Source organism: Vombatus ursinus, unplaced genomic scaffold (genome assembly GCF_900497805.2).
Source record: "Vombatus ursinus unplaced genomic scaffold, bare-nosed wombat genome assembly UNPS02007344.1, whole genome shotgun sequence".
NCBI lineage: Eukaryota > Metazoa > Chordata > Mammalia > Diprotodontia > Vombatidae > Vombatus > Vombatus ursinus.
Window position 1 is genome coordinate 389024 of NW_020947122.1, and position 24931 is coordinate 413954.

At 35.1% G+C, this 24931-nt stretch overlaps 1 pseudogene; it reads left to right on the top strand.

The window, feature by feature from the left end:
* LOC114033723 overlaps positions 1-23598 on the top strand; it is a 102930-nt pseudogene extending 79332 nt beyond the window's left edge.
* The last annotated feature ends 1333 nt before the right edge of the window (positions 23599-24931 follow it).

A 24931-nucleotide genomic window follows, 5' to 3' on the forward strand; every position in this document is an offset into this window, starting at 1 on the left:
AATTGTCATATTTGTGTGTACATACATATATAATATGCTATGTGCACGTATAAATATTACATGTACACATATATGAATGTACATATATACATAAACACACATGCAAGTGTATGTGTGTTTAATGTGTATATGTGCTGGGCATTCAAATATGACTCCATAAATATTTGATTGATTAGACCAATGGGGCCAAAACTAAGAATTTTAGTTAGGCCAAGAAGAAAAATTAGGAATCTAGATAAAGAGCTGGAGGGGACCTCTGAAGTTTTCTATTCTACCCCACACCCTGAATTTTACAAATTATGAAAATGAAACCCAGGAAAGTTAAATTACTTGACCAAGGTCATGTTGTTAAGTAATTTTTAAAGGCACGATCTGCACCCAAATCCTCTGACTCCAGTGACACGGTGTTCTGCAACATTGCTGCCTTTTGATTAAAAGGAAAAAAAATTCAAAACCTGAAATACCATTATGCATATACATTTCTATCTAAGAATTTCTTCTTAGCCTTTAACAGATAAAAACATTGTCCATAGAAAGCTCAATATCGCTAAACAATAGTAAAACTGAAATAATGGAAACATAGTTTAGAAATGAATATTTCCTCTTAAGTCATTGTGTGCAAAATGAAATCTATCAAATCTTCCCTGTTATGTACATTTTTTTCCTCCTATGCAGAGAATACAAACATGATTCTAGCTTAATAGATCTCAAACCAGTGATTATTATCTTTGTCTTTACCCACTCTTCCTGACTCACCTCTTCCAATCAGTTGTCAAATTCTATTGATTCTATCCACTGTATTTAATAAGACCACTGTTTTTAGGCTAAAGTGTAGCCCAACCTCTTTGCTTTACAGATGAAGGAACTAAAGCCCAGAGACTATATGGCTTACACAGGGTCATGTAAGGAGTAGTAAATAGCAGACATGATTCAAATCCAGGTGTTTTGACTATATACGGATGTGATGCCTCTATCTATCACCTTTAGCATCCGATGGCCAACTTCACATAACATAAGCCCTCATGATAAGAAATGGTCTTTCCTTCTTGGCTTAGATGCAGGCTGGCATGAAATTCATTTTTGTGTGAGACAGTAGATTAAATTGTAGGAAATCTATACTTAAAACTTTTCTTTAAACTTTATTACTCTTATTGATGATCTTTTTACATGTATATATCATTCTTCCCCAACTAGGTGATATGCTTCTTTTTTCAGGGCAGAGACCAGGTCTAATAGTGCCCACAGCATTGTATTTTGTTTGCCCCTCATATTTCCTACTACTTCTCACATAATGGGTCCTAAATAATTATTTGAGGTTTGATTAATAAGAAAGGCAGCATAGATAGTTTGCTAGACTTGGAATCAAGAAGACAAGTTCAAATCCTACCAGTGGTAACTTATATAACATGCACAACACATGAACTATGGCACAGATAAAACATATTAAACACATATAACATATGATATAAAAATATAAATTTTACATATAATGCAATAATGTCAACATTATCCATGTGATAAATTATTCATGTGTAATGTCATATAATTCAGATCTGCCGTATTGTATGTACTTTACATATACATGCTATATGTACAGTATATAACACATTGTCTACATGCACATATGTGCATATGTGTATATATATATGTATACACATATGTTCTTTTGTAAAAAATTAAGCTTAAATACACAATAAGAAAAAGAAACATTATAAATTTAAATAGTAAAATTTAAATGCAAAATAAAAAGGAAAAAAAAAGGATTTCCATGTGCACAGCAGAATGTAAGAGAGAATTCAAATTACACAGCAATAAATTTCCATTTGAAGAAATCCTATGTAAGAAATACTACACATTGTATTCATAGCTGTCCATTTTTTGTTTGTTTCCTTGTAAGTTTACACATATATTCTGATTACCGATTGTCTATCAGGCTGTATGTTACAATTTAGACGAGTCTTTTTTCCACCTTTTCTTTTAATCTGTGGATTGTTGAACTGAAGTTCTTTGATTATCTATGGATCTCAGAAAGGAACCCCTGTGGCTTCATTGGACTTTCTGCAATCAGCTGAATTTCATCTTCAAATGATGAAGGATTTCACCATTGTGAGTAACTGCAAGGACAAATTCATGTTAAATTAAAAAAAAAAGCCAAGAGTTAAGAAATAATGTATTATTTTCAGGAAAGAAATGACCTGAAGAAATAATTGAAAGATCTGAAAAATTTTTGGTGCAGTTCTCCCTCATTAATGCAGCTAAAACTTTTTTTCTACCAATTTAATCAGTTGTCTGAGAATTTCTGTGGCCATCAGAACTATTACAGCCACCTTGGTCAAGAGAGAGTCTAGTAATATATCTAGGCCAATATTCAGATAATAGATATAATAGTCCATTACAACTATTTTTTAAAACAGTCTGCTGGAATTCTGCTGACGTAGCACTTGAGGGTTTGTAGCCACCTTTGTGGCTATATAAGGAAGCATTGGACTAGGAACTTAATGGACTGTAGTAAGGGAAATCACCTCAGCAATGCATGAGTAGAAAAGAACGTTGAGCAGTCACGTAGGGATAGCAAAGGATAATAGACCAAATGTTTCATTGTTACCTATAGAAAGGAAAGGGAAACCAGGATTTATTAAGTACCTACTGTGTAGTAAACATTATTTAAGAGCTTTACAAATTCTTCATTTAGTACATAGAATGCTAAAAGAGCAATAAAAAGCCTGCCTGTACAGTGGATGGTTTATCAGTGGATGATTTATAGAAGGAAATAAGCAAGACTTTAAAAAATACTAGAAGGTATAGTTCAGTTGTGATCTGTACTGTAGATTTAGTGAACTATAGGTATTACATTCCCAAAGGAAAATCATATCAACAGCACACATTAGTCACTTAATAAATGTTTCTTGATTAAACTTACTCAAAAAGCTATCATCCAGCTTCCATTTAAAGATCAACAGTAATGAAATCCATGATTCCAAAGCAAACCACTTCTATTTTCAGAAGTTTTATAATTGTTTGAATTTTGTCTTTGATCTTTGTCTACCTTCCCATAATTTGCATCAAATAGTCCCAGTTTTCCTTTCTGAGTAGAACAAGTTTAAGAACCTTCCACATGACAAACTTTCCAATACTGAAAGACAACTATCATGTTACCTCCAAAACTTTCCATGGAGCTGAATATCACTAGTAGTGCCTCATATTTATACTCATTTGGATGGTTTAGACTGAGTAATTTTCTCATCATCGTCATCCTCCTCTGAACACACTCTAATTGGTCAATGTTTTTTTTTCCCTAAAATATAAAATAAAAAATTGGGGATAATACTTCATGAGGGTTCTAACCAGGGCATAATAGAGAACTCTCACCTGCCTTATACTAACACTATACTTTTATTAATTCAGACTAACATTATAATAACATTTTTGGCTTCCAATCACACTATATTTTGAGCTTATAGTATATCAGTCCTGCACAATCTGTGGCCTGCAGGCCACTTGTGTCCCACCAAAGGATTTCTACATTTTTGTGGGCCTCTCAAAATCCTTTGGTGGATTGCAAGTGGCCTGCAGGCTGCAGGTTGTGTAGGTCTGTAGTAAATGAAACCCAAAAGAGTACTAGTAAATGTTTAATGACCAGCTCTCTAGGGAAAAATGTGCATGATACACTTCTAAGTTTAGTTTACATTATTAACCTTTTCTCCATCACTTTCTTAAGTCTAGAAGATCAACAAAATAAAAAAAATAAAGCTCTTATTTGTAGCATTTGCTGATATCCAGGGTGTAAATTCTCATATTAAAAAAAGTAACTATCAGTTTTTGAGAGCTTGTTGGAGTTGGCTCACACACACTCCTGAAAACCTCAGGTCTTTTTCAATGAACTGATTTCTAGACATATCTATTCCAACTTCTTCCTGTTATTTAAGGTGATTTTTAAACTGCTTCAAAGACTTTTACACCTGTTTACATGCTGGTGTGAGTAAGGGCAGGGTAAAGCTGTATCATGGTTGCTGGGTGATGACACAGAAGACAGTTCAGACTGAGACAGTGTCTCACCAGGGACATAGCTATACAAAGATCTATCTGCCTGGGAACAGCAAGGGGCCAAGTTTAGTGGATCCAACAAGGCATAGCTGGGGAATGTAACTTGGCAACTAATTTAGATGTCCATGTGTTAATCCCTCCCTACTTCCCTCTACTGCAGTTTGCCTCTGCTGCTAATTCTTTGAATGCATGCTTACAGTGAGGTCTGAGAATTATTATAGTTCATCTTGGTAATTTTAGATCATCTCTCTCTTGTGGATGTATGATTCTACACACATGTGAGTATGTATGTGTATATATGTATGTGTGTAAGTATACCTACAAATTTTATGCTGGCTATACATTTGACAAATATGCTACCCAATGACTTTAACCCAATGACTAACAACAATATGGAATGTAGCAGGGGCAAGGACATAGCCCTGTGACACTTAACTAAAGATATTAATTCAACAGTGATCATTATTTGGGCTTAGCCAACCAATCCCAGCTCCACTTAATTGTACTCATAGTACATATCTCTCCATTTTGCCTTACAATATTTTTTTCAGATTTACTCAATGACTTCTTGATATCCAGATTTATTATATCTGTTCCATTTGTCTTGCATGCTGGTCAAAATCAGAGGGAAAGGAATGGAAATGATGTTAAATTGGCCTGACTCATTTTTATTGAACCAATCCTGATTTGTAGCGATCATCATTTCCCTTTCTAAATGCTCAGAAAACCATCCTTAACAGCATATTTCAGAATTTGCCAGTAATTTATATCAAGCTCATTGGATTGTAAATGGAAGAATCTATTCATTCCTCCTAAAAATATATGCTATTATTTCTCCACAATTCTTCAAATATCACTGCCAATGGCTGAGCAATGATATCCTTTCCATAACCTGAAAAACTGCTCATCCAAGATAGGTCATATGAATTTATTGATGGTCCCTAATATGTTTTACCAACCTCTCACTTAACCTTAATTAATCCATCAAAGAAGATGCATTTATTAAGCACCTTTTGCTGTAAGGCAATATGCCAAGTTGTGGGATTACTAGGCATAAAAAATAGTCCCTGACTTCAAGAAACTTACGTTCTAGTGTGGGAAATAACACATGCATATGAATGATACCAAAGTATATATAAAATAAATTCAAGTGATTTTTTTTTATTAAGGGGATGATAACAGAAATTGAGGGAATCAAGAAAGTCTTCCTGAAAAAGGCATCCAGGGGGCTAAGTCCTGAGGGAGTTTGGGTTCATCATTTGCTGATTAATCATTTTGCCCTATTTTTCTCATCTGAAAATTATTCTCCTTCAATTCAGTCAACATTTATTAAGTACTTATGAAGTGAAATGCATTGTGATACTACCATTGAGGCTAGCATATACTACTGAGAACTCAGTCAATAAATATTTTTTTAAAATATCTGCTATGTACCAAAAACTGTGCTAAGTACTAGGGACACAAAAGAGGCAAGAGACAGTCCCTACCCTCAAGGAGCTTACCACTTAATAGGAAAGATAATAAGCAGATTATTTAAAAGCAAGTTGTATGCAAGATAAATAGGAAATAATTAACAGAAGAAAATATATTAGAATTAAGAGAGGTTGGGAAAGACTTCCTGTAGAAGAAGGCATTTGAGGTGGGACTTCAAGGGGAAGTTAAGAGAGAGAAGATTCTACAGATAAAATTCAGCTAGAGAAAATGCCCAGATCTGGGAAATAGAATGCCCTGTTTGTAGAACAAGAAAGAGGCCACTGTCACTGGATTGAAGAGCACAAGAGGTGAATAAATTATAAGAGGTGTAGAAAAGTATATATGTATATAGGTGGGTGGGGGGAATAGTTTATAAAAGGCTTTAAATGCCAAATGGAGGACTTTGTATTTGATTCTGAAGGCATTGGGTTAAGTGACTTCCCCAGGGTCACACAGCTAGTGCATGTTATGAGTCTGAGGCCACTTTTGAACTCAGGTCCTCCTGATTCCATGGCCAATGCTCTATTCACTGCACCACCTAGCTGCCCCCTTCAGCATGTTTTGACCTGAACTTTATGAAGCTAAATGGTGGCAGAATGGAAAATGGATTGGAGTGGGGAAAGACTTGAGGCAGGCATACACACCAACAGGCTATTTCAATAATTCAGGTGTGAGGTGATGAGGGCTTGCACTAGAATGATGTCAACGTCAGAAGAGAGAATGGAACATAGTCAAGAGATCTTACAAAAGTATAGTTGACAGGCCTTCACAATGGATTGGATATTTTTATGTGAGAAGTAGTAAGGAGTCAAGGATGACAGTTAGGTAGTGAGACTTGGGGATTGAAAGGATGACTGCCCTCAAAAGTAATAGGGAATTTTGGAGGGGGGGAACCTTAATGGAAATATAATGACTTCAGTTTCCAAAATGTTGAGTTTAAGCTATCTACTGGACATCCAGTTTATGATATCTAAAAAACAGAGATGCAAGACTAGAGATGAACAGAAAAATTATGGTATATAACTAGATTTGAGAATCATCAGTTTAGGAATTACAGTTAAATACATGGGAATTGATAAGATGACCAAGTGAAATAGTATAAAAAGAGAAAATAAAACCTATGATAGTAGGATAACTACAGTGTGAGGGAATGACCTGGATGAGGATCTAGCAAAGGAGACTGAGATGGAATCAGATGGAAGATCTAAGAGAGAGTGGTGTGCCAAATACCTAGACTAGAGAGAAAAAAGTTTCAGGAAGATGATTACAATAGTGTCAAAGGCTATAGAAACTTCAAGAAGAATAAAGATTTAGAAAAGGTCATTAGAATCACAAATTCAAAGACCATTAGTAACTTTGGTGAAAGTAGGATTGATACAGAGATGAGGACAGAGCTGGATTGTAAGGATTCAAAACAAAGTATGAGGAGAGAAAATGAAAGCACCTATTATAAATGGCTTTTTCATTGATTTTAGCCCCAAAGGGCAGAAGAGTTATAAGAAAATATTGGGAATGGAAGAAATAAATGAAGAAATATATACTTTGCACAGGGATACAGTAATGCAAAATACCTAGAGCTTGTGGGGTGGGAGGTGACCTACAGCCTTGAGGTCACATGTGACCCTCTAAGTCCTCAAATATGGCCCTTTGATTGAATCAAAACTTTACAGAACAAATCTCTTTAATAAAAGGATTTGTTTTGTAAAACTTGAACTTAGTCAAAAGGCCATATCCAAGGTCCTAAAAGGCCACATGTGGCCTCAAGGCTGCAGGTTCTCCAACCCTTAATCTAGACAGTCATATAAAGTATTTTCAAAGGGAAGATGGGAGGAAATGTGAGAGGACTGGTAGATCAACAAAGTTCTCTTGTAAGATATTGCCTCTGTACTGTGCTTTGAAGGAGAATGGGGATTCTAAGAAACCTTTAGAGAAAAAAAAGCAAAATATAAATTTAAGAAATTCTCGCCTCAGCATTGAGCCAAGATGGTGGAGTAGAGAAAGTCCTCAACTGTGCTCTTCCAACATTCCCCTCCAAAAAAAAAAACAACAGCACTTTAAAATAACACCTCAAATAGAATTCTAGAGTTAAAGAGCCAACAAAAGGTAAACATGAGACATTTTGATAGTCTAAGAAAGCATAAGAGGTCAGAAAGAGAGATTTGTGACATGGGAGAAAGCTTACCCAAAGCCCATGTGAATGAAACACCAGTGGTGGAACTAAGTGGTAGCAATAGAAATAGAAGCAGCTTTGGCAGTTCTCAATCTAGAGATGGTAAGGGACTTGGCAAGTGATCAGAAAGGGACTATAGGGCACTCTTGTGATAGCACTGAAAAGAGGACCAGGTTCTGTTTGGCAGCTCCATTGCCTATTCCTCTTCTGGGTCATAGTTAAAGGGTGGAGAGGAGCATTTTCACTCAAGAGGGAGCAGAGAAGCTAAAGGATAAATGTTAGGCATCTCTATTACCTATACCCATTTTTGTGTCATAGCTCAAAGGCAGAAGTAGAGTAGGGATTTCATTCATGATGGAGTGGAAGCCCTGAGAGACAGTATCACTTCTGGCATTAAGGGACCACAGACCCTGAAGAATGGTATTGTTTATGGTCCCAAGTGAATAGGGGCTCTGAGGAGCAGTAATGATCCTAAGGGATCATGGGCCCTTCCTGAGTAAGGACCAGAGAGCAGAGCAAGAGAGCAGTGAACACACCTCTCCCAAGATCACACCAGCTTGGAAGCACAAAAAGCTTCAAACCTTAGAACTAGCTTCGAAAACAGTGGTGTGAAAAATGCTAAAGCTTGAAATAGTAACTCTACTACTTCCAACAAAGGGAACAGAGACCAACATTAACATAAAGTTCCAAATCAAGAAATAGATAGTAAAATGAGCAAAGAACAAAAACAAATAAACAAGAATCTGACCATATGAAGCTACTCCTGTGACAGAGAAGATCAAGAAAAATTAGAAGACAAGGAAATCAAAACATCTACAAGCAACAAAGACTCAAAAAAAGTGAATTATACAGAAGCTGAACTAGAATTCCTAGAAGATCTAAAATATATTCAAACTCAAATAAGAGTGCTGGAGGAAAAAAATAGATAAAGAAATGAAAGCAAAGGAAGAACATTATCAAAAGACAATAGTTTGGTAAGAAAGACACAAAAATACTGAAGAAAATTACACCTTAAAAACAGAATCGTCCAACTGGTATAAAGAGGTACAAAAATCCACTTATGAAAATAACGCCTTAAGAAACAGAATTGTAAAATAGGATGTGGTGGGGTGGGAGCTACAAAAGCTTACCAAAGAAAATAATTCCTAAAAAATTAGAATTGGGCAAGTGAATGCTAATGAATCTCTGAGACATCAAGAAACAATAAAACAAAGTCCAAAGAAAGAATAGAAGAAATTGTGAAATATCTCATCAGAAAAAGAACTGACTTGTAAATAGATCAAAGACATATGTTTTAAAAATTATTGGATCACCTAAAAGCCAGAATCAAAGAGAGAGCCTAGACATCATATTTCAAGAAATTATCAAAGAAAACTTCTCAAACATATTCAAATCAATGTGTAAATGAAATAAATATTCTAGAAGACAAAAGAGCTGGGACCACAACTGAGAATAACCTATTCAGTAAATTGAATATTATCCTTCAGGGGAAAAATTGGGATGTAATGAAATATATGACTTTCACTCTTTTCTGCTGAAAATACCAGAGTTGAATAGAAAATTTGACTTTCAAATCTAAGACTCAAGGGAAGCACAATAAAAGGTAAACCTGAAAGAGAAATCATAAGGGATTTGATAAGGTTAAACTGTTTACTTTTTATATGGAAAGATGAGACATGCATCTTCTAAGAATCTTACCATTATAAGGGAAGTTATAAGGATTCTATGGGCAGCTAGGTGGAATGGTAGGTAGAGTGCCAGCCCTGAAGGCAGAAAGACTCATCTTCCTAAGTTCAAACACTTACTAGCTAAGTGATCTTGGTCAAATCACTATATCCTTTTTGCCTCAATTTGCTCATAAGTAAAATGAGCTGGAAAAGAAAATGGTAAACCACTCCAGCATCTTTGCCAAAAAAACCCAAATTGAGGTCACAAAGAGTCAGATATAGCTAAAAATGACTGAAAAACAAAGAATTCTACATAGAAAGAAGGTTTGGGCATGAGTTTATTATGTTGGAATTATATAAGAAAACAGATATGTGAGAAAGACTGAGGTCATGGGAGAAAAGGGGAAGGAAAGGAAAAAATGGGGAAAATTATCTCACATAAAAGAGGTACAGAAGGAAGGGCTTTTACAGTGGAAGAGAAAATAATGAGGGGGTAATGTTTGAACCTCACAAAAACTGGTTTATGGAGGGTGAATGTTTATGCCTAATCAATTGATAATTGAAATCTATCTTACTCAACAGGGGAATATGAGGAAGGGGACAACAGAAAGAGGGTGATAAAAGGGAGGAGAAATAAGAGATGGCAGTAGTTAGAAGCAAAACAGACTTGAGAGGAGGGAAAAAAGAGAACATAAGAAAACAGGATAGAGGAAAATATACAGCTAGTAATTATAATTCTGAATGTGAATGGTATAAACTTATTCACAAAAAGGAAGTTGATAGCAGAAGGGACTGAATTCAGCAATATATTCTTACAAGAAACACACTGAATGAAGAGATACATAGAGAGTCAAATAAGGAGTTGAAGCAGAATCTGTTATCCATCAGTTAAAGTAAAAAAGATAGGGGTCAGACTCATGATCTTGGACAAAAGAAACACAAAAATAGACCTAATTAAAAGGAATAAGCAGGGAAATTATATCTTGTCCAAAGGAACCATAGATAATGAAACAATATCACTATTAAATATTTTTGAACCAAATGACACAGCATGCAAATTCTTAAAGGAAATGTTAAATGTATTACAGAAAGAAATAGTAAAACTATATTAATGGGGAACCTCAACCTTCCCATATTAGAGCTAGATAAATCTAACCATGTAACAAATAAGAAGGAAGTCAAGAAGATGAATAAAATATTAGAAAATTTACATATAGTAGCCCTCTGGAGAAAAATGAATGATACTAGAAAGAAGTAAAGGAGAAGTAAAAGGAGAATTAATAAATGAAACTGGGATTTAGTCTTATAAAAAATAAAATAAACCACTGGTTAATCTGATTTGAAAAAAAAAATAAATCCAAATTACAAGTATCAGAAATGGAAATGGGGGGATGAATTCACCATCAATGATGATGAAATTAAAACAATTAGGAGATATTGTGAATAAGTATATACCAATAAAATTGATAATCTGAGTAAAATAAATGAATATTTTCAAAAATATTTTGCAATTAAAAAAAGACCAAATAGAATACTTAAATGATCCTATCTTAGAAAAATAAATTATATAAGCCATGAATGAGCTGCCTAAGAAAAAATTCCCAGGAACAGATGAATTTATAAGTGAATTCTACAGAACATTAAATGAAAAATTAATCCTAATACTTAATAAATTATATGAGAAAATTTGAAAAGGAATCCTGCTAATTGTTCCATTTTATGACACAAAGATGTTTTTGATATCTAATCAGGGAGAGAAAAAACAAAGAAAGAAAACTATAGACCCATTTCCTTAATGAATCTTAATGCAAAAATTTAAATAAATTATTAGCAAAGAGATTACAGCAATACATGACAAAAGTCATATCCTATGACCAGGAAAGATTTGTTATCAGGAATGCAGGACTAGTTCAATATTAAGGGAACTATAATCATAATTGACTATAGAAATAATAAAAACAAATATATGATTATATCAATAGATGCAGAAAAAGCACTTGATAACATACAGCACTCTTTTCTATTAAAAACACTAGAAAGCACAGGAATCAGTGGGACCTATCTTAAAATTATAACTAGTATCCTAGCTGTGTGACCCTGGGCAAGTCACTTAATCCTGATTGCCTCATCAAAAAATATATGTATATATACATATATTAGTATATATACATATATGTATATATACATACATATAACTAATATCTATGTAGAACCAAGAGCAAGCATTATTTGAAGCAGGAATTAACTTGAAGTCCCTCCAATAAGAACAGGAATTAAGCAAGGATGTCCATTATCACCATTGTTATTCAATATTGTACTAGAAATGTTAGTTATAGCAATAAGAAAAATAAAAATTGGAAGTATAGAAACAAGGAATGGGGAAACAAAATTATCACCCTTTTTAAATGATATGACAGTATACTTAGAGAATTCTAGAGAATCATCTAAAAATAGTGAAAACAATCAACTTCATCAAATTTGCAGGATATACAATAGAGACATAAATTATCATCATTTCTAGAGATTATCAATAAAACTCAACAGCAAGGAGTAGAAAGAGAAATTCCATTTAAAATGATGACAGACAGCATATAATTCTTGGAAGTCTACCTGACAAGACAAACCCCAAAACTATGTGAATATACTTTTCACACACACACACACAAAATCAGATCAAAGCAATTGGAAGAATAGTGATTGTTTATGGGTAGCCTGAGACATTATTATACAAATGGCTACCCTACCTAATTTACTTATTCATTGCCCTACCTATCAAACTACCAAATGATTATTTTATACAGCTAGAAAAAATAGTAAGCATATTCATCTTGAAGAAGAAAGGTCAAGGACATCAAAAGAATCAATAAAAGATGTGTAAAGGAAGGCAGCCTAGCAGTCCCAAATTTCAAACTTTATTGTTTGTGATAATCATCAAAACAATCTGATATTGGCTAAGAAATAGTAGTGAATTGCTAGAATATCTTAATTATACAATACATAATAGAAAAAGACCATATTAATCTAGTGTTTTTATAAATCCAAAGATCCAAGCTTTGGGGGTAAGAATTCAACATTTGACAAAATTTCAGGGAAAACTGGAAAGCTATGTGGTAAAAACGAGGCATAGACCAACATCTCATCCTATGAACCATGATAATGTCAAAATGGATAAATGATTTAGGCAAATAAATTAGAACAACTTTGAGAAACCATTTCACAGTTATCAAATTGATTAACATCACAGAAAAAAATGACAAATGCTATAGAGGATGTGGAAAAATTGGGGCACTAATACACTTTTGGTAGAGTTGTCAACTAGTCTATCCATTCTGAAGAACAATCTAGAATTAATCTCAAAGAGATATAAAACTGTACATACCCTTTGACCTAGATATATCACTCTAGATGTATACCCAAAAGAGACAAATGAAAAGGGAAAAGGACCTTTTTGTACAAAAAATGTTTATAACAGCTCTTTTTGTGGTGGCAAGGAATTGGGAATCAAGTGGATGCCCATCATTTGGGGAGTGGCTAAACAAGTTGCAGTATATGCTTGTGAAGTGATATTATTGTGACAAGCAGTATGGTTTCCATAAAACTTGGGAAGACTTATATTAACTCATGTAAAATGAAGTAAGCAAAACCAGGAGAATATTGTATACAGTAAAAACAATATTGTAAGGATGATCAATTGTGAAAGACTTAGCTACGCTGAACAAGACAATTCTGAATGATCCATGATGAAAAATGCTATCTACCTCCAGGGAGAGAACTGATGAATTCTGGTTGCAGTTTGAAGCAAACTTTTTAAACTATTTTTATTGTTCAATTTTGTTTATGTTTTCTTTTGCAACATGGCTAATATGAAAATATGTTTTGTATAGCTGCACAAGTGTAATTAGTATCAAATTGCTTGCCTTCTCAAGGAAGAGGAAGGATGGCGGGGAGGAAGATAATTTAAAACTCAAAATTTAAAAAAAATTAATTTTTTGCATGTATTTGTGAAATATTTAATTAAATAAAAAAATAGTTTTAAACAGATTCTCCATGCCTTAGATAATGATTTTTGAGGTTTATTTCTGGCAAGCTTCTACAGCTTATTATAGTGACCTTATTAACTTCATGATTTATATTCTCTCTCTGTCTCTCGCTCTCTCTCTCTCCCTCTCTCCCTCCCTCCCTCTCTCTCTCTCCCTCTCTTTCCTTCTCTTTTCCTTTCTCTCCCTTCTTTCACCTCTCTCTTTCTCCCTCTCCCTCTCTCCCTCATCTTCCAGTGATCTGCAAATTTGATAAATGGGCATCTAACCTGCAGTTACACTATGTGGATCAAATTCACAATTTCTCTTAGATTGAGGTATTTTGGCTATTAAACAAAGTGACTATGGTACTTGAGTTCCTTTGCTAAAAATATCTTGTGACAATCAAAAGAATCCTCTAGCAAATGCATTTTCTTTTATAATTCAGATAAAGTCTAAGGAAAATGACAAGGCAAAGAGGTTGTACACCTAAATAAAATATCAAACATATCATGAGAAGCATGTCACCTGTGAGAGTCCTAATAGGACCCATTTGGGAAGAGATTCTTGATCTAAATTTAGCCATTCTCAAAAAAAAAGTCAGCCTTTACTTTGGACAGAGGTCAAAAAATAGATGGAAACTTTTCAAAAAGATAATTTCCCTTGAAGTTCTGAAAAGATATGAAATTTTTCTCCACTTCTATCCAAGAAAAAGATCAAAGGATGGCAGCAATTTGGAATTTATCTATAGTGAGAAAGTCTGGGTCCTTTAGTTTTTAAATAATTCAGGTAGATACCAATTGAGACTGGAAAGAACTCTGGGCAATGCCAATAATTAAGAGAGAACTGGAAAGAAGAGAGAGCTGAGAGATGGTTCAAGTGCTCATTTGGTGGTTTCAGGCTCTGAACCAAGTAAGCAATTTCTATTCCTGAAACAAGTAGAAAGTGCTAGAGGAAGACCACAAGTTCTCACTAAAGAGGTAGGAAAAAACTGAAATAATTATCACATTATGTACCTTAGCAAGCATACAATTCTTTGTCACTTATATCCCCAGGAAAATGGGGTGTATGAAGAATACAATTCTTCCCTCTGGTTCTGACAAAATTGGGAAGTGGGCAAAGTTTGCCTTTAAGATGCCTCCCTGTTTAGGATACCTTGCCCCCTTACAGTGTCCCCTTAGCTTCTAGAGATGGAAAGGTCTTATGCTACAAATATGAATCTCCTGTTCCTCCCTGAAATATCTCTATTTTAAAGGAGGATTAACAGGACAAAGAGCTGTTTAGTATAAAGTAATAAATGATTAATGTTGGAATTTCAAGAGACTATGTCACCTGGGTTTGAGACATTATCATTTTAATTTGGGGGACTATTATTATAATTTTCTGTCTTCAAAAGGTATGAATACAAGTTTGGCATTGACTGTGCCCATCTCTAAATATGTGGGTTTTAGATAATGTGGCATTTTTATTCCTTTCTAGGTCTGTCATTCTATAATAATAATAGTTTAAAATTAGAGAGCACTTCACAAAGAGCTTTCCTCACACACCTGAGTGGTAAAGAATATGAGTATTATTACAAAATGCTTGCTTGACTAAATAGATGTAGTTAAGTGGAATAGTGAACTGAGTGCTAAACTTAGAATTAGGAAGCTCTGAGTCTGAATTTTGCTTCAGATACTTAAAAGCTTCGGTGTCCTTGGTCAAGTCAGTGAATCTCTGAGAGCCTCCATTTCCTTATTTGTAAAATGAGGATTAAATGAGATTGTATATATGTGTATATGTTTGTATGTGTGTGTACACACACACACTCATATATTTTGTGTCTATATATTTATGTATACATACATTTGTAAACATTAAAATTATATACATGTTAATTTTCTCCTTATGCCCATAATAGAGATGAGGAAACTGAGATTCACAGATGCTAAGTAACATGCCCAGAGTCACAGAGACAATATGGATTGGAATCAGAACTCAATGGAAGTCCTTCTGATTCAAAGTCCTATGTACTTTCCACTGTACCACACTGTCTTCCATGATAATTGATGTCCAAATACCCACAAAATAGACAACATTGAGTTACTTTAGTATCAGGGGATGGCTAAACAAACTGTAGTACATGAACATCGTGGAACAGTATTATTTTATGAGAAATGATAAACATGATGAAATCAGAGAAGTATGGAAAGACCTTATCTGAAATAAGGTAAAATGAAATAGAGCCAAGAAAAAAAATACTCAATGATTAAAACAGTATAAATGGAAAGAACAACCACAAAACACTGAAAATTGAATGTTGCAAAATTATAAAGACCAAACTTCACCCCATCGAAGAAAAATGAGAAGATATGTTCATTGACTTTTATGCAAAGGTAGGGATTTATGTGGGTGGAACATTAAATTATAATATGACATTTTCCTCTATTTGTTGATGAGTTTTGCTGATTTATTTTCTCTTACGCTTAAAAAATTTATTATAAAGAATGGATCTCTGTGAATGAGTAAATAAGAAAATACAGACAATGGGAAAACAAAAAAAAATGAGTGATACACTTCAAAATAATTCAATGGATTACTGTGTCTTTGAGATAGGTGTCCCTTCCACTGGTGCAGATATCAACTTTTCTATTCCTTTTAGAAAGTTTTATTAGGGCTTTTAAAAAAGAAATTAAACCATCATTATTTCAAAAAACAGGTTCTCTCTCACCAAAAAGTATACAGTGAAGAAAAATGCTCAAGCAAAACAAACAGACTCAAATGCAAGGTTTATGGATTTATTCTGTGTCCATAAGCCAAGTGGAGAAAGAGAATTTCAGCTTTAGTACTCTGGAACTAAGTTTTATTATCACATTTAATTTGAATTCTGAAGTCTTCTAGCACTTTTCCCCCATTTATATTATTTTAGTCACTATGTATATAGTGCTTTACGTTTTAATGACTTCTTTTCCTGTGATGTATGGATGCAAGATAACCCATTAAAAGCCTTGGAGAGGGGGCATTTTGTTTAATCACATAAAATGCCTTTTCATTATCAACAAAGAGTAAGAACAATTAGAATGTAAAGTAAGCACAACATTTTTTTTCTAACTAAAATGATGACTATATCATCCATTGTTTAATATCTCTTTTGAGACCTGCTTATTATTCCCTATGAATACCTTAAGGATAACCTCAATTCATTTAGAGATGACTCTGATATGTAGATGAAAGATCTATCCTTTTAAATATCATATAAAATTTTTATGTAGATGAGAGAGTATGCACACAGATGTATAATTGTTCTTCTTTTTTGGTACTAACTTCTAATTTTTTTTTGCCTCATCACTTTTTAATATTTCCAGTCTTTTCAATACCTCACCATCTTGACAGTACTGTTGTCTTTATCATAGATCTGTTCTGTATATACCTCTTCCAATTTGTATGCTTTTCCTATCTTTGGACTCTTTAGTACATTTTACCTCCTCTGTGGGGCAGCTAGGTGGTATAGTTTATAGAGCACCATGCTTTGAGTCTGGAAGACTCATCTTTGTGAGTTCAAATCCAGCCTCAGACACTTACTAGTGGTGTGATTGAGGACAAGTCACTTAACCCTGTTTGTCTCAGTTCATCATCTATAAAATGAGCTGGAGAAGGAAATGGCAAATCACTCCAGCATCTTTGCCAAGAAAATGCCAATGAGGTCATGATGAGTTGGACATAACTAAAAAACAACTGAACAACAAACCTCCTCTATAAATACATGTGGCACTGTGATATTCCAAATATGGCAGTTCCATTGTTTGTGATAAAGGAAAGAGTTTGTAATATTTATTTCAGTAAGCTTTTTCCATTTTCCTGCTGTTTGTTGCCCTTCATCCATTTTCATCCTCAAATATTCTTGGGATATTATTGCTTTGTTGGATATCTTGTCAAACTTTATGCAAATTGATTTTACTCTCTATTGCTTCTCACTGCTTTATGAGGCAATATTGCTCATAAATGATCATTATCCTTCTTTGTAAGGTCTTACAAATGAGTTTATATTCTAAACTATATTGCCTCTAGCAGTCATCTTTTTCCATCTATCAAATATGTCAGGTATTGCTGACTGAGGCATTTTCTGGGTCTTTTCATTTCCTTATATTGAGAATATATTGATTATCTAGTGCATTATTTATGGTGTTATCTGGCTAGTCTAGAGGTGATGTGCTCCTCCATTGTGGATTGTTTTTTGGAAAACAGAATTAGTATGTTGCTAGGGCCAGTCTTGAAGCATTTCATCATTATTGATAGAATCTATATGAACTAACACTCTGCTGGCATCACGGTTGAGAGGACACAGTCAATTCCATCTTACAGTAAAGCATCATTGTGCCACCTAATAGAGGTTTTGGTTAATTTTTGATGATATATTTACATCTCCCATTAGTATTTTATATCCTTTTGGTAACTTTTCATTTGGTTCTTCTAAGGTCAAGACATCCCATAGTTTAGATCCATACACTATCAAGAAAACTTTGGATGTCAAGAAGATGGGCTACCGTGGCAATTGACAACTTAGGATAATTGAAAGTAAAGTGTATTTTCCTATGTATAATCCTTTCTATACTCTTCCTTCAATTGTGGGCTCTATTATAGCCCCTGTCAAAAGATATACGCATATGCATTATATATGTATGTGTATATATACATACACACAATGATAGACTACCTCAACAGCAAATCTTTTTTAGTTACCATGTTCTGAAGGTAAATATAGTAGCACTTAGCTATTTTCATTATATTTTTGATGTATACTGTATACTATATGTCTTCATTCAGTTTCAATGGGAAATAGATTTTGGAAAAAAGCAATGCATCTTCATATTTGGGATAGCTGACATGTACTAACAGCTCACTTCTTTGGATGGTACAGAAGACTGAAGTGAGGAGAACTTCCCACTGTGGATTTCTGCTAAAAGGTGTTTATTAATGGGATGAGTGGACACACACATTTGGAGTTTGATGAATGTCTCAAATCATCTCCAAAAAATGTTGCTCTGTAAAAGCAATTTTACTTTGTGGCTTCTTTTATGATCTTTTTTTATACCTGGTTTCTTGTAACTGAGAAGCTGAAATTCCCAAGTTAAAAAAAATCACTTATATCCCTAAAGGTTCAAATTCAGTTTACAACTCGATACCCATAAGGCATGACTGGGTTCCAAAACTTGGCAAAACAAATTTCTCCTGATTCTGATGCATTTTCATGTCATTACCCAGTAAGGTTTTCCAACTCACAGTTAATTCATTGAAAGTGGCTTCTCTCCTCTGGGATCAAATTTGTAGGTTTGGGCCTGCTTATGGATGCATGGAGTACAGCACTATGTGCTTTTGGGGAATAGAAAAATGATGGTTTGGATAATGTAGCTCTTGTATCCTCTTGAGGACAATATAATTCATGTAAGGTATGATGATAAAAAGACAGAACAAAAGATCTTAACTCTGAGCCACTGAGGTACTCTTAGAGACTTAAGTACCAATACAGAAAAAAAAATTTCCACAATCCTATAAATTGATAATGATGATGATATATGTATGTATGTATACATGTATGCATACACATATGTATAAGTATACTTACGTATACATATGTATACATACATATGCATATACACACAACTGAATTGTTTTAAAAACTTTGTGAAAATTAATGTAAGGTGTATAATTTGCTAAAATAAATTTCTTTCTGATTCTGCACCTGGAAGATTACTCACTTGACAGAAAGTGTGAGAAAAATATTCCTTTGTAGCCAGAAGTTTTCACTCATTTTATAGATTTTGCAGTTGCTAATCCCCCAAATGGTTACTTTAAGATATCTTATCTGTTAAATGTAAATTATGATTTCAAAGCTCTAAGAATTTGTGAAATGACTTTGGTGACACATAGGGACAAATACTTTCTCTTCTAGCCACAAAACAATAACAAAACAATAACAAAACAGGAGAGCAAAGCAATTTAGACTTTTTGTCTTCCAATGTGGAAGCAGAATGAATTACAATTCCATACATCTAAGTCTGATTTCCTTTTCAGTCTCCATATTTCTATCCCCAACTGCTTCTGAGACATTATCATTTGGATAGTTCACTGGTGTCTCAAAATAGGCATTTCTACAGCCAAACACACTTTCCTCCAAAGCTCATCTTTTTTCCCTTTAGATTACTAGTGCTATCTTCCTAGTCAACAATACCCATAATCTGAGAACAATGTTTGAATCCAAGAGGTGAGTCACTCTTACCCTCCCTTATTAACCTCTGAAAGCCCAGAAAATATCACCCTAGGAAAAACCCTGGAACAGCTGAACCCGAAGAAAGATGGGGTACAGCAGTCCAGTAGCCCAGGTGGCTTGAGGGATTAATGGGAAAGGCCCCTCTTACCCTGTGGGAAGGGGAGCAGTACAGAATGGGAGGCATCCCAGCAAGCTAGCAGAAAGCCCCACCTCAGCATCCCAGGAGGAGATCCTGAAGCCCAGGTGGTGGAGCAGGCAAACACCAACACCTGGACCTCTGAGTGCCTCATTGAGGGCAGGGGAACTGGTGGAAACCAGCTTAGAAATCCACCATGTGCCAAGGCATTCTACAGCAACCGGCTCTCCCAGTGCCTCAGCAAAACTAGGGGAAGCAGTGTTCCAAGGGGCCCCAGGTAGATAAACAATCTACAACATCCATCTGAAAGGAGTTGAAGAAAGCAAAAGGAAGGAAAGGCCTGGGTGAGCAGGAAATCTCCAGGAGCCACACTACCCAATCCTACCCCTAGAATTCCAGTATTGCTGTTTCCAGCCCAAGGCCAGAAAAGCTGCCACAATCCTACAGCCTCCAACTGCCAACATTGGAGGCCCCAGCACACAAAGCCATCCACCAGGCCTAGACTCCCAACACAAGAAGCTTGGGTCAGAGCCCTCTGCTCCCCAGCAGGGGAGCCCAATCTCTTTAAAGGCCAGGAAATAAGCAAACACCATGAGCAAAAACAAACATATGATAGATTCTTATTATGGGAAGAGTGAAGATCAAGGCAGAAATTCTGAAGAGGACGACATTGTCAACAAACCTACATCTGAAACCTCAAAAGGGAATATGAACTGGTCTCAAGTCCAAAAAACTTTCTCAAGAAGGATTTTAAAAGTCAAATGAGAGAGGTAGAAGAAAAAATGGGAAAAGAAATGAGAGGTATGCAAGAGAGAGTCAATAGCTTGAAAAAGGAAGGACAAAAATTAACTGTAGAAAACAAATCCTTAAAAAATACAATTGGCCAACTAGAAAAAAAGTACACTGAAGAAAACAAGTCCCTAAAAAATACAATTGGTCAAATGGGGAAGGAGGTACAAAATCTAATAGAAGAAAACAACTTGTTAAAAATTAGAATTGAGCAAATGAAAGTTAATAACTCTTTGAGAGAGCAAGAATCAGTCAAACAAAAACAAAAGAATGAAAAAATAGATGAAAATGTAAAATATCTCATTGGTAAAACACCTGACCTGGAAAATCAATCCAGGAGAGACAATTTAAAAATTATTATCTACCTGAAAATCATTATGAAAAAAAGAGCCTGGATAGTATCTTTCAGGAAATCATAAAGGAAAACTGCCCTGAGGTCCTGGAACTAGAGGGTAAAATAGCCATAGAACGAATCAATCAGTCTCCTTCTGAAAGAGATCCCAAATTGAAAACACCAAGCAATATAATAGCCAAATTCCAAAATTACCAGGTCAGGGAGAAAATACTGTAAGCAGCCAGAAAGAAACAATTTAAATATTGTGGAACCATGGTCAGGATTACACAGGACCTTACAGTTTCTACAATAAAAGACTGTAGGGTGTGGAATATGATACTCCTTAAGGCAAAGCAGCTTGGATTACAACCAAGGATCAACTACCCAGTGAAAATGAGCATGATCTTTCAGGGAAGAAGATGGATATTCAATGAAATAGAGGACTTCCAGACCTTCCTGATAAAAAGACCAGAGCTCAATAGAAAATTTGATCTTCAAATACAACACTCAAGAGAGACATAAAAAGGTAAGCAGAACAGAAAGAAACAACATGTTATTAATAAAGGCAAACTGTTTACATCCCTACATGGGAAGATGACGCTTGTAACTCTTGAGAACTGTATTGTTATTACACCATGTTAAAGGGTATACATAAAGGGGGTGGGTATAAATTAACTTTGATGTAATGATGAAAAAAAAATCTAATCAAGTGGTTTAAATGGATCCAAGTAAGTGAATTAATCTGATCTAATTAAGAAAATGTGCTGAGAGAAAAGGAAAGGAAGAGGCAAACAAGGGTAAATTACATCACAGGAAAAGGCACAAAAACCTATTACAGCAGAGGGAAAGAAGAGAGGGAGATGAGCATTGTTTGAACCTTACTCTCATCAGATTTGGCTCAAGAAAGGAATAACATAATCAGTTAGGTATAGAACTCTAACATGCCCTATAGGCAGTAGGAGGGAAAAGGGGAAAGAAAAGGAAGTGGGCTAATAGAAGGGAGGTGGGACTGAGGGAGGGTGTGGTCAAAAGAAAAACATTAGTGAGGAAGGAAAAGGAGAAAGGAGAAAGAAAAGCATAAACAGGGGGGAAGGATAGAGAGAAAGACACAGATAGTAATCATAATTGTGAATGTGATATATGAATGTAATGGAATACTATGCTATAAGAAATGATGAACAGACAGACTTCAGATAAACCTGGAAAGACTTGTGTGCTTTGATGCTGAGTGAAGTGAGCAGAACCAGGAGAACGTTGTACACAGTAGCAGCCACATTGAGTGATGACTGACTTTGAAAGACTTAACTCTTCTCAGCAATACAAGGATCTAAGACATCTCCAAAAGTCTCATGATGGAAAATGCTACCCACATCCAAAGAAAGAACTATGGAATTTGAATGAAGATTAAAGCATACTATTTGCTATTTTTTTTCTTCTGTTGTGTTTTGTTTTCTCTTTCCGGTGGTTCCTCCTATTAGTTCTAATTCTTACTTACAACATCACTAATGTGAAAATATGTTTAATAGGAATGTATATGTATAACCTATATTAGATTGCATGCCATCTTTGGGAAGGAGGTAGGAAGGGGAGAGTGAGAAAAATTTAAAACTCAAAAGTTTATGGAAGTGATTGATAATTCATAATAAATTAATTAAATAATTTTGAAAAAAAAAGAATTAATATGGGGGAGTCTCCCTCTTCTGGCTCTGGCTCATCCCCAATCAGCCTCCATCCTCACAGAGGTGAGGCCCCAGAGCTCCTGGGTTACCTCCCAGGTTGGGAAGCACAGTTGAACTGGAGGGTGGAGGCCACTCAGGGATCCTTCTAGAGACATTGGTCCATCCTCCTTCCCCCTCTGCACTCCCTCATTTTGGGGCCCTTGAGGGCTGGACTGGGGAGCCTCAGGGGCCCCAATCCCAACTGACCCCCTGGAGTCTGTCCATAGGCTCGTGGACCCAAGAAACACCTGAAGTGCATCGCCATCCCCAAGCACTGGATGCTGGACAAGTTGACCAGTGTGTTTGCTCCCAGACCATCCACAGGCTCCCACAAGCTGAGAGAGTGCCTCCCACTCATCGTCTTCCTCCACAACCATCTCAAGTATGCCCTAACAGGGGTTGAGGTTAAGAAGATCTGCATGCAGCGGTTTATTAAGATTGATGGCAAGGTCCGCACAGACATAACCTACTCTGTTAGCTTCATGGATGTCATCAGCATTGAGAAGACTGGTGAGCATTTCCATCTGCTTTATGACACCAAGGGCTGCTTTGTTGCTCATCACATCACAGCAGAGGTGGCAAAATATAAGCTGTGCAAAGCGAGGAAGACCTTTGTGGACACCAAGGCCGTTTCCTACCTGGTGACCCATGATGCCCACACCACCCGCTATTGAGATCTGCTCATCAAAGTGAAGGATACCATTCAGATTGATCTAGAAACTGGCAAGATAAGAAATTTCATCAAGTTTGATACTGGGAATCTGTGTATGGTGACTGGTGGAGCTAACTTGGGTCAAATTGCTGTGATCACCAACAGGGAGAGACATTCTGGTTCCTTTGATGTGGTCCACGTGAAGGATGTCAATGGCAACAGCTTTGCCACTAGGCTTTCCAACACTTTTGTTATTGGCAAAGGTAACAAGTCTTGGATTTCTCTGCCCAGAGGCAAGGGTATCCACCTCACCATTACTGAAGAGAAAGACAAGAGGTTGGCAGCCAAATAGTGCAATGGGTGAATGTTGGTACATTATCATGTGGTTTTCTCTGGCCAAATAAAGACCTTACAAATGGGGAGAAAAAAGAATTAATATGGTTGAGAAATGGGCATGACAACCATTGAGATATTTTTTGAGAAGCAGCTACTATGTCAAAATAAAATATATTAATATTTTTTTCAAAATTCAACAAGCTTCCTTTTAGATAATTTTATTTAATAGAAAAATTCATTTCTCAAATATTTACTGAGCAATTGCATGTAATACATATATAAATATATATACAAACATGTATATATACATATATGCCTTTAATTTAGAAACATATTGCCTTAAAAGATTCTTGAGAAATAGATTTGACCAATGGTCGATACATACATAAATGTGTAGTGTCTGTGTTGTATTTGTGTTGGTATGTACTTGCATATTACTGACTATTGGTCTAATCTATTTCTGAAGCTTAATTTAAGAGACTATAATATTAAATAAAATAATTTAAGACACAAATATAACTATAACAACTATATGTAGAAAGAAAAAGAGATGGGGAAGGAGAGAAGGAAGGAGGAAAAGAGGAGAGAAAGAAAGATAGAGAAACATAGACAGAGAAAGAGAGAGAGAGAGTGGGAGGGAGGGAGAGAGAGATCTGTGTGTCAAACTAACTTGTTTATATAGACACAGCCTAAAAGAAACTGACTGTTTCATTAATATTACATTGTTGAGTCTTTTTTCTTAAATCTTTCACTAAAATAGGAATGAAAATAAAGCAGAAATAATATAGTAATTCTTTTCCTGGGAAAGCTGACATTCATTGCAAAAAAAACTTATAGGATAACACAATAGGATGATTTTAAACTTTCTAATATTCATATGATTTTCTAATGGCTATTGAAAATAATATCTTATTCTCCATTAAGATGACTTGGACTGAGTCATGGTTGCACAACCTGCTTTGTATGTAAGTAAAATTCATCTTGTTCTAAGGATTTTGGATTACACTGTTAGAAACATTCTTGTCCCAGTAATAAAAACAAAATAGAAATTATTGTTGAGAGAGCTATATGAAATTACAAGGAACAGAACAATTTCTAGAATTAGAGAAATCAAAAGAGGAAAATTTCTAATTAGACCTAATAATAACAGTAATTAATAATTACATTTCATAATTATAGGGGACTTTGTGTTTTACATTGTACTTCTAGCAATGAGAAACTCATTAACCTCCAAGGTAACCTTCTCCATTTTTGGACAGCTCTAAAACCTTAAGGTATTTGGTTTTTGGTTTTTGGTTTTTTTTTTCCTCAGGTGGTGCTAAAATCTGCCTTCCTGCATCTTCCACTCC